Raw genomic sequence first — 10049 nt, 5'->3', positions numbered from 1 at the left:
GGCACACCGGAGTGTGTCCTGTCGATGTCTCGGGCCTGGTGCTGTGCCCTAACATCTGTATCCCCTTTGAAGTGCTGAGTTGACAGATAAGGCCAACAGATGTGGTTATTTGGAGCCAGGGGACAGGCAGCGTGAGTGTCTCCACAGATATCTGTCGTACCTCTTCAGAGTCCAAAGTTTTTCACTGCCCTTGTCTTTAACCTGCACGTGGCTGTTTAACTACCAAGATGATCACATGACAGGACACAGTATGCTAGACTTCTAACATCTCAAGTATAAGCAGGGTCTGAATGAGTTTCCCCCTGACAGCTAGCTGGGAAGGGGAAAGACTTCAGGAGCAAACTGTATTTACATGAACACACCTACTCTTTCTTTCACAAGGGTCTGGCATTGGAGCCCCTGCCATAGCAAGTTCCTTTCAACTGAGGGTGACCCCTCAATCAGGACAGGCTCAGCACGGTTCTGCTCCCCTTTGTTCATGCAATAAAGATAACATGGATAACAATATTTCACGACCCCGGAATTCAGTACTACAGTGTTCTGTAACCCAGCACCAGCCAAAGTTGATCACTTTTGAGCAACAGTTGCTGTCCTCTGCTGGATACCTACTCAGAGTAGGTGTGTTCATGGAAATACAGTTTGCTCCTGAAGGCTCGCCCCCTGACAGCTTGCTGTCAGGGGAGAACTCATTCAGACCCTGCTTGCACAAGTATATTACATGTCTTCATGGCCTCGGTGGCAGACCACAGCCTAGAAAAAACACTACTCTCTTCCACCATTAATATCGGTATGTACTGAGATGGCTGCATTGTCACCGTTACTGTCACAATTGTACTGAGTACTCTGCAGCTGCCCTACAAGTGGATACAGGGTTTTCATGTCGAATGGGATATTTGATACAGCTTTGTTCTTCCTGTCGAATAAATTATTAGAAAACGACTAGTGTTTATTCTAGATAAAAGTGGAACGTGCACTTTAAGCAGACTGCATTTTTATTCACTTATTTTATTTTATTGGAATATTTGAAACATCAACAATTTTACAGGAAGCATTGGTGCTTTTTTGATAGGCTTATAGTGCTGGCTGAAAGGTTTTTTGTTTTGGGTTTTTTTAATTTTCACTAAATACTTTTAAGTTAGTGGGGAAAAAAGTCACTTTTTTTTTCTTCAAGCCAGTTTTCCATGAACTGCCTTGAGGGGATAGCTCGGTGATTTAAGCATTGGCCTGCTAAACCCAGGGTTGTGAGTTCAATCTTTGAGGGGACCATCTAGGGCAAAAATCTGTCTGGGGACTGGCCCTGCTACATGACCTCCTGAGGTCCCTTCCAACCCTGATATTCTATGATTACAGTACAACTAGGGTATCATTTACTAGGCTGACAGGAGTGGTTCCCTCCAACTTCATTTGCTCCCCCAGACTTTTCATAGGTCTATATACTCCATGTCTTCCACTTTTTGCTCCCCCAAGATTTTGCAAGATATAATCCTATGCAATTTTCTATAGGCTGACTCAACTTTGCCCCCTCCACCCCAAATTTTCCTGAAACAATGCCTCTGCAGCACTGGGAGCATGAATACATAAACCGCTGTCCCGTGCCTCCTGGTTAACATATAGGCCAGGTCTACACCTAAAACATAAGCTGACCTGGCTATGATACTCCAGGCTGTGGAAACGTGGACTCATGCATGGACCTACTCCGAGTGTAGACACGACAGGTTGACAGAAGGGCTCTTCAGTCCACCTAGCTGCTGCCTCTCAGTGCCATGGATTACCTGCATCGATGGGAAACAATTCTATCAATGTAGGGAGTGTCTACACTATGGTGCTACAGTGGCACAGCTGCAGAACCATAACTGTGCCACTATAATGGCTCTCATTTAGACATACCTGTACTTGCGGCAAAGAATCCTGTGGCACCTTAGACTAACCGACGTATTGGAGTATGAGCGTTTGTGGGTGAATACCCACTTTGTCAGATGCACCCACGAAAGCTCGTGCTCCAATACATCTGTTAGTCTATAAGGTGCCACAGGACTCTTTGCTGCTTTTACAGATCCAGACTAACACTGCTACCCCTCTGATACTTGATACCTGTACTTGCAACTCTTCAGAGCTAGCTGTTTGTATTTTGTGGGGTTGGGGGGTGAGGGCTGGAGAACAGCAAAAAGCATCTCATCTTCAACCTTTGCTTAATGCCACCATCACCCCCATTCGTGATGTGGAAACATGGACTCATGCTTTGAAACTTGCCGATTCATTCTCTCTCTGATTTGAGCAGAACCAGGTGAGGTATTCTGTGGGATCATCTCTGTGACATCAGTGAAAACTTAGTGCCCCGTGTAAGAAGAGTGGCAGCATGTTAACTTTCCAGGCAAGCAACTTTTCCTGTACAGAAAATACATTTCCTTTGCAGTCTGCGAAAAATGGAGAGCTGAATGAGCAAGTCACTTAGCTTCATTGTGCCTCTGTCTCCTCATCTGTACAACAGGGATGATACTTACCTGTTGTAAATTGGGGTTGTTGGGATTAAAGCTGGGTAAAAATCTGATTTATTTATTTTTTTATTTTTTTTTCTGGTTCACCAGCAGTTGCAAAAAACTGCAAGAAAAAAATTAGGGCTGAGGCTAACGAAATCCTAAATATTCAGAAATTTTCAGCAAATCAACAGTCAGTTTGGGATCAAACTAACCATTTTGTTCAACTGTAAACATTTTGTTTCTGGGCACTTTTTAAGGGCTGGATTGACAACATGACCAGAGGAGGCAGTGGTGAACTCCACCCCTCTGATAACTTTTAACCCAGTTGTCAGAGCACTCACTTGGGATAGGTGAGAACTGGCTCAATTCCCCTCTGCTCTGTGTGGAGTAGGGATTTGAACAGGTGTGTCTCGCCTACCAAGAGTGTGTTCTAAGCACTGGGCTGTGGGGTAGCCTGGGGCAGGGCTCTCTGCCTCGCCTGTTGAAGTTGTTCCATTTGTATAGAATACTTGAATAGTCCTTGGAGCAGGGAGGTGAACTTGGGTTTTCCCCCTCTGCCTTTGGTGAGTACCCTAACCACCAGCCTATGAAGTCATATTCTCTCTCTCCCTCTCTCTCAGGCCCAACAACTATTCAAGTATTGCATGTAAAGTGGAAGAGCTCAGAATACCTCCTAGCCAGGACACTCTTAGGTGATAGAAGACCCAAGTTCAAATCTCTGCTCCACAACATGCAGAGGCGAGATTTGAACCTATATCCCTGCTTGAGTGTTCTAACCACTGGACACAAAATTAGGAGGGCAGCTCCTCTTGCTATTGTGTGAATCAAGCCCCATCCCCCTCCACACACACAAATGGCCAAAACTACTGAGCACATTTGTGTCAAATTTGCTAATAGGTTTGGGTTAACTATTCCTTTTTTTTTTTTTTGTGAATAAATTATTAGTGCAAAAAAATTCACCTAGCTCTAGTTGGAGCACTGGACAGGGACTCAAGCCATTTGGATCCTAGACTTGGCTTTGTCACAAACTTTGTGGGATCTTCAGCTGGCCACAGGCCATAATTCTCATGAGTGCCCACCAAGCTTTTTGAGTGCTATCGACTCCTATTTTAATGTTATTTACTATATGTTCTCTTCTGCTGGGAGCCTGATTCAGAAATACTAACAGGTTTCACATAGTGTTGACCAAGGAAAACAAACAAGCAACTCTGAACAAAGAAGGAACTTAATGATATAGCTAGTTCTCCTCCTTTTTTTAGCTGTCAAATAGCTCCCTCGAATACAACACCCACTGGGGATGGGGATGTAGTGCACACACTGTAATGCAGGCACTGTAATTGGTACCTGTGTTAAAGGGTACACACCAGAGCTATTCAGCTGTAAAAGTATTTGTTCTACTTATTCCTTGTCAACTACTAAGCCTATTCTGCCTATTTCCCTGTATTTTCTCTTTTGACTGGACACAGCATACTTTCTCTTTTCCTTTCGCTAAGAGTTAGGGTACGTCTATACTACCCGCCGGATCCGCTAGTAGTGTTTGATGTATCGGGGATCGATTTATCGTGTCTCATCTGGATGTGATAAATTGATCCACAAATCGACGCCCGTACTCCACCTCAGCAGGAAGAGTAAGTGGAGTCGACAGGGGAGCCGCGGCAGTCGACTCACCGCCATGAGGACAGCCAGGTAAGTCGAACTGAGATACTTTGACTTCAGCTACGCCAATAGTGTAGCTGAAGTTGCGTATCTTAATTCGAACCTCCCGCTAGTGTAGCCCAGGCCTTAGTTATGCAGCATGAAGAATGTTGGTTTCTCATTAGAAACTGTTCTATACTGTAGCTGTCAGACCATTATCAGCAGTCGGGGGGGGGGGGGCGTACACTGTTCATAAGTGTACAAAACATTCTTGGTTTGTATCGGTGAAATTTGCTATATAAATAACAAGACTTCCTGGAAAAAGACAGCACATGCTGTGAATTGGGCCTGCTCCCAGACAATCTTAACTCTTGAATGATTACCTTTTAATTATTATGCTATAAATTACTTAATAAGTGAGTACTTTTTATGGCACCTATTGTATCACATGACATCTGCTAAGCTCTGTGAAATACACATAATTACCATAACAGAAATGTAATTATAGATCTTCTGTAGAATAGGAATTCCTGGATAGCAGAGATTTTGTTGTCTCCCCTGACATCTTCTCCCTCATTCCCCCCAGCCCCAAAAAAACCCACACTACCACCCCCTAGGGAATGCAGTGTGATCTAAAGGTTAAAACTGGGGTCTGGGAGGGCTCATCTCTTCGCTCTGCCAGTGATTCACTCTGTAACCTTGTGCAAATCACTTAATTGACATGATTTTTCACTGCCTTGTGCCTTGACTGTCTGACACTGGTGCAAAGTGCTACCAAATCCAATTTCACCTGTCGCTTATTCCAGTTAGCGTGTTAGAGAGGAAGGATGGCCCAGTGGTTTGGGCATTAGCTTATGACCTGGGGAACGTGTTGAAACTGTTCCACTGTATTTAAATATTCATTTTAGCAGGGGAAGTGGATCCTGGCTCTCCTACCTCCCAAATGGGTGTCCTAACCCCCAGGCTAGAGAGCCATTCTCTCTTGCTAGTCCAGTGCTATTTATCCACCGTAGAATAGCTTTAGGGGGAGAGATTGAAGGAACCCGGTGTCAGAATATCCCAGAGCTCAAAGATGGGAGATCAGTGATCAAATCTCTTCTCCCCAGCAGGCAGAGGGGGGCACTGAATCCAGCTCTCCCCCATCCCAGGTGAGTGCTTTAACCACAGAGATAAAAGTTATACAGTGGGCACCGCCTCTTCCTCCAGCCAGATTTTGAATGGGACCCAATCTGCTAGGTGGTCTCTGAGCATACCTACTGGACCTACATGGGCCAGATAGGCAGACAAAGGCTGGATCTGGGCTTCAGCCATACCTCCGTAAAATGGGACAATAGCACTGCCCTGCCTCCCAGAGATGTTGTGAGGACCTATATATTAACAGGGGCGGCTCCAGGCACCAGCACACCAAGTGTGTGCCTGGGGCGGCAAGCCGAGGGAGTGGCTTGCCAGTCGCTGTGAGGGCGGCAGTCAGGCTTGCCTTCGGCAGCATGTCTGTAGGAGGTCCGCCGGTCCCGCGGCTTCAGCGGCAATTGGCCGCAGGTACACCAAGACGCGGACCATGGGACCTCTCTGTCATGCCGCCAAATCCACATTACCAGCAGACCTCCTGCAGGCACGCCGCTGAAAGCCACCTGTCTGCTGTGCTTGGGGCAGCAAAATACATACAGCTGCCCCTGTATATTAAAGATTGTGAGGCACTCATACGGCCTCTATCATTGTAGCATCTAAGTACCTTAGACAGATACATCCACTATACACAGGTGTAATAACCACACAAAGTACTAGGCATTGGTCAACTGGGTCCCTCCATGCCTCAGCTTCTCCATTTGTCAAATTGGAATATGGCTTTCAAAAGCTCTGAGATCCTAGAGTGAAAAATGGTGTCAACACCAACATGAATCAGGTTCTGTACATCTTGCATTGTAGCTGTTGCAATATATAAGTAGGCATCTGGCTGGAGTGTGTAAAGGGCCCTTTTCCGAGGAAAATCAGATGCTGTTTCTGTGCATAACATGCTGTCAGCGCAGAACCTTTACAAAAGCAGTGCTGCTTTGCTGGATTGTATGTACTGCTGTGTGTCCTGATAGGGCTACTGCACTTCAAGCGATGCCTTTCAGCTTCTAATGCAACAGGCTTTCGGTTCCATTGTTCTGAGTCGTTAATATTAGAAGAAGAAGAAGCAAAAAATTTGCAACACTTTCTGTATAACTGAGGCAGCATTCAGGTTACTTACACACTTAGCAAAAACTAACTATACTTTGTTGACTAGAGAAAATGACTCTGGCTTCCTGGAAGAACTGGATTTCTTGCCATCAAGCCCAAGAACTGCTCCTTTACCCCCATGCTTCAAAGACATGGCTACCCTTACTTATCTTCCCCCCTTCACTTCCACATGCTGCTGAATGGGGATTCTATTACAATCAATGCCAAGAAATAATGGGTCTGATCCTGTGTGGTGCTCCATGCCCTCAGTTCCATCAAATCAAGAGGGTTGTAGTTGCTCAGCACCTCCTACAATCCTATAGGGAAAATAGCCTATTTTTTGAACTATCCTATAGAATACGGCAGTGAATTCTATCCCTACTTATAGAATTCTATGAAATGTTTTTTATAAAACAGAGGATGTCACCCTATTAAGTCTATAGGTTTGGAAGTAACTTTTTTTATAAAACCTTATCAAATTGCCATAGAACATTATCTCTTTTTTCATCCCAAGTACATTCTACAGAATTTTTTCTCTAAGGTTGGCTTTCAAGGCTTTCTTAATATAAAATGGTTAATGCAGGAAAGAAAGAATGTTTTTGTTGACGGGGTCTTCAGGTCAAAATATTTCCACTGACCTAACTTGTTTGTTCTTCTCCTGAAGGGGCAGAGGTGGAGTTTCTTACCCGCACAGATATTTTTATGACCTCAGTTATGTGATATTTTTAGATCTTGAAATGACTCATCTTAACTGTGGCTGGATTGACTTTGAGCATTTGAGCAATTTCTTCTGGACTGACCTAAGGTAATTGACTATGGAACTGTGTGTGATCCTTGTTTTTTTATATTATTAGTTTAAAAATAATTTTCCAAACCATGCAGTAATCCAGATTGGTTTACAAATGAGGGGGAGGTGAGGGTGGAGAGGGAAAATATTTGACACATGCCATAGCATTAGGTATAGGCTGCAGCTTTTAGGATTTTCTTAACATGGCTTTAAGCCTGCCAATTGTTTCTAAGATATACAATGATAAAAACACATACTCCAAAATGACAGCCCCAAGCCTGGTCTGCACTTAAATTTAGATCAACATAGCTATGGCACTGTCCATGGAATACACCCTGTGTTTGCACCTACATGCTATTGTAATAATCTTTCTACAAAGTATGCCTTGTAAGATATCGTTGCAAAACTTGTAATTTGCTGATCAGCATTGTCCTGGTAAAATGGTGTGGCATTGTATGTGAAGATCTAGATTCCCCTGTACAAAGTCATTAACACATGTTCCAAACCCCACTGCTCTGTACGGGCAGAAGTCAGGTCTGTCCTAAACAAAGGAAGGAATGTGTGCTTGCTTTAATTTGCATTTAAGCAATAAACAGAGTCATCAAGCAGGAAGGGAAAACAAAGGAAGTTCAAAAAGTTGAAAAAACAGCAAAGGGTCTCAGATTGAAATTGTTTCAAGAGGGTGACTGAAACTATAGTAAGGAGGGAATAACACTCCAAAACACCCCTCCCTCCCACCACATTCTCTATACCTGAGAAGACAAAAGGAAACGCAGAGAGCCATTGGACTTAATGGGAGGGCTCCTGGCCTGAGAGTTTCATCAGTAATCTGCTGGAGCATGTGGTCAGCAAGTTTGCTTTGCAACTAAGAGTTTAAGTAAATGCTAGTGAGTATTATGTCATTTATTTTTCTTGTAATCATTTCTGACTTTTATGCCTTATTACTTATACTCACTTAAAATCTCTCTTTGTAGTTAAAACAATAAAACAAGATTATTATCTAATCAGTGTGTTTAAACTGAAGTGTCTGGGTTACTATTAAGATCATCAACTGGCATATTATTCCTTTAAGGGAATAATAGGCAATATATTTGTACTCTCCAGGAGAGGGCTGGGCAATACAGGGCATATATTTCTGAGGGAAGATCCAGGACTGATGTGTTGGTGTCACCCTCCAGTATAACCCAGGCTGGTGAGAGACAGGGTATAGCTGGTAGCCTGCAGTTACACACAGACACTCAGGGTGTGGCTTGTACCCTGGAAGGTAGTTTGTGATGGCCCAAGTGGGAGTTACTACAGCAAGGGATTGTAAGACACCCAAGGTTGTGGGGCAGGAGTGACACAGCCCCCCACTAGTCTGGATTGTGCCCTGGTATGTCATAGTTAAGGGTAAGATTGTTACTCATATTTTTTGTAAGTCACAGACAGGTTTCTTTATTGCCAGTGACCTGTTTGTGACTTTTACTAAAAATATGCATGGCAAAATGGAGAATTGAAGGCTCCCCACACCACGCGGGGTGCCTGGGTCAGAGTTGCAGGGTCCCCACACCACAGGTGGCTCCAAGATCGGGGCCACCCCACCACCTGTGGTGATTCTGGCTCAGAGCTCCTGGGCACCCTGGCCAACCACGGCATTCCATGCTCCAGGGTCACCTCCGCCAGCTGCAGGTGACTCCATGCTCTGGGGCACCCCCACCAGCCGTGGGGCCAGGAACTGTGCAGCACCCCCACTGCCTGTGATGGCTGGGAGCTGGGGGGGGCACAGTTCCCAGCTGCTAGAATCGGGGGACCCTAGAGCTCCCAGACGCCGGGGATCAAGCACAGAGGTCTCCAGAAATCATGGATTCTGTGACCTTAGTGACAAAGTCAAGCCTTAATCATAGTCACTCAGGGGATATGAAAAATCCAGACCTCTGAGCACCATAGGTAAGCCAACCTCACCCCTGGTGTAAGCACAGCAAGCTCATCAGAGAGTGCTTCCTTCAACCTAGTTACATCCCTCATGGAGATGGTCTTCATGCAGCAACAGAAACCTCCTTCTGTTGTTGTAGGCTGCGTCTACACTACAGGGTTACGCTGGCATAGCTATGCTGCTATAGTGCTCATAGTGTAGACATGGCTCCAGTGAAATTTTCAGTCTGGGCTGTGTTACAATTAAACTTAAATCACCACAATGACAATGTGGAATTATATTAGGAACCTTGCATTCCTCAAAGGCACCTCCAAAGTTGGGACACATCCTTTCCCCTCATTAAGATTAAAATGCTAGTAAGATTGTGTGATGATATCTGATTAAAATATGACCAGATAGAGCATTGTTGCAATCACTGTTATATATTTGCAGCAAACCTTGTATAAAAGTTGTCAAGTGTGGGTGTCTATGAAAAGGTTATGATTTGCTGGTTATGATTATGCTATCTGTACACATCTATCATTTTGTATTTTGAAGTTTATGAATATTGGCTCTATACCTGGATTTCAAATGTTTGCTCCTGGGTTACTGCCCACAAGGTACATCTTGGAGGGACTATTCAAATTAAGTGGCTCATCAAGAAACACTGAGTTGACAATGGACCATGGAGATGTAAATGTGCTGTCTGGAGTTAGGTAATGGCTTGTTGCCATACTGAGCAAAACTTGGGCATGTCCTATGTGATTCCGGAACACCATCTTGTTGCTGTAATTTCCACAGTAAGAACAATGTGTTTCTGTCCACACGGCAAAAGCTATAAAAGGCCCTGGAAACATCTCCATTTTGTCTTCAGTCCAGCTTCCTATCTCTGGAGGAACTTTGCTACAACTGAAGCTCTGAACAAATGGACTGAATCAATGACCCATCCAAGCCTTGGATGTACTCCAGAGACTTGCTTAAGCCAGCAGTTATTCCATCACTGCTACAAGCCTGAAGCAAGACCTTTGCCATCACTGTATGTATTGATCCTTTAACC

Source organism: Gopherus evgoodei, chromosome 3 (genome assembly GCF_007399415.2).
Source record: "Gopherus evgoodei ecotype Sinaloan lineage chromosome 3, rGopEvg1_v1.p, whole genome shotgun sequence".
In the NCBI taxonomy this organism is placed as follows: domain Eukaryota; kingdom Metazoa; phylum Chordata; order Testudines; family Testudinidae; genus Gopherus; species Gopherus evgoodei.
Note: the sequence above shows the minus strand (reverse complement) of the source record.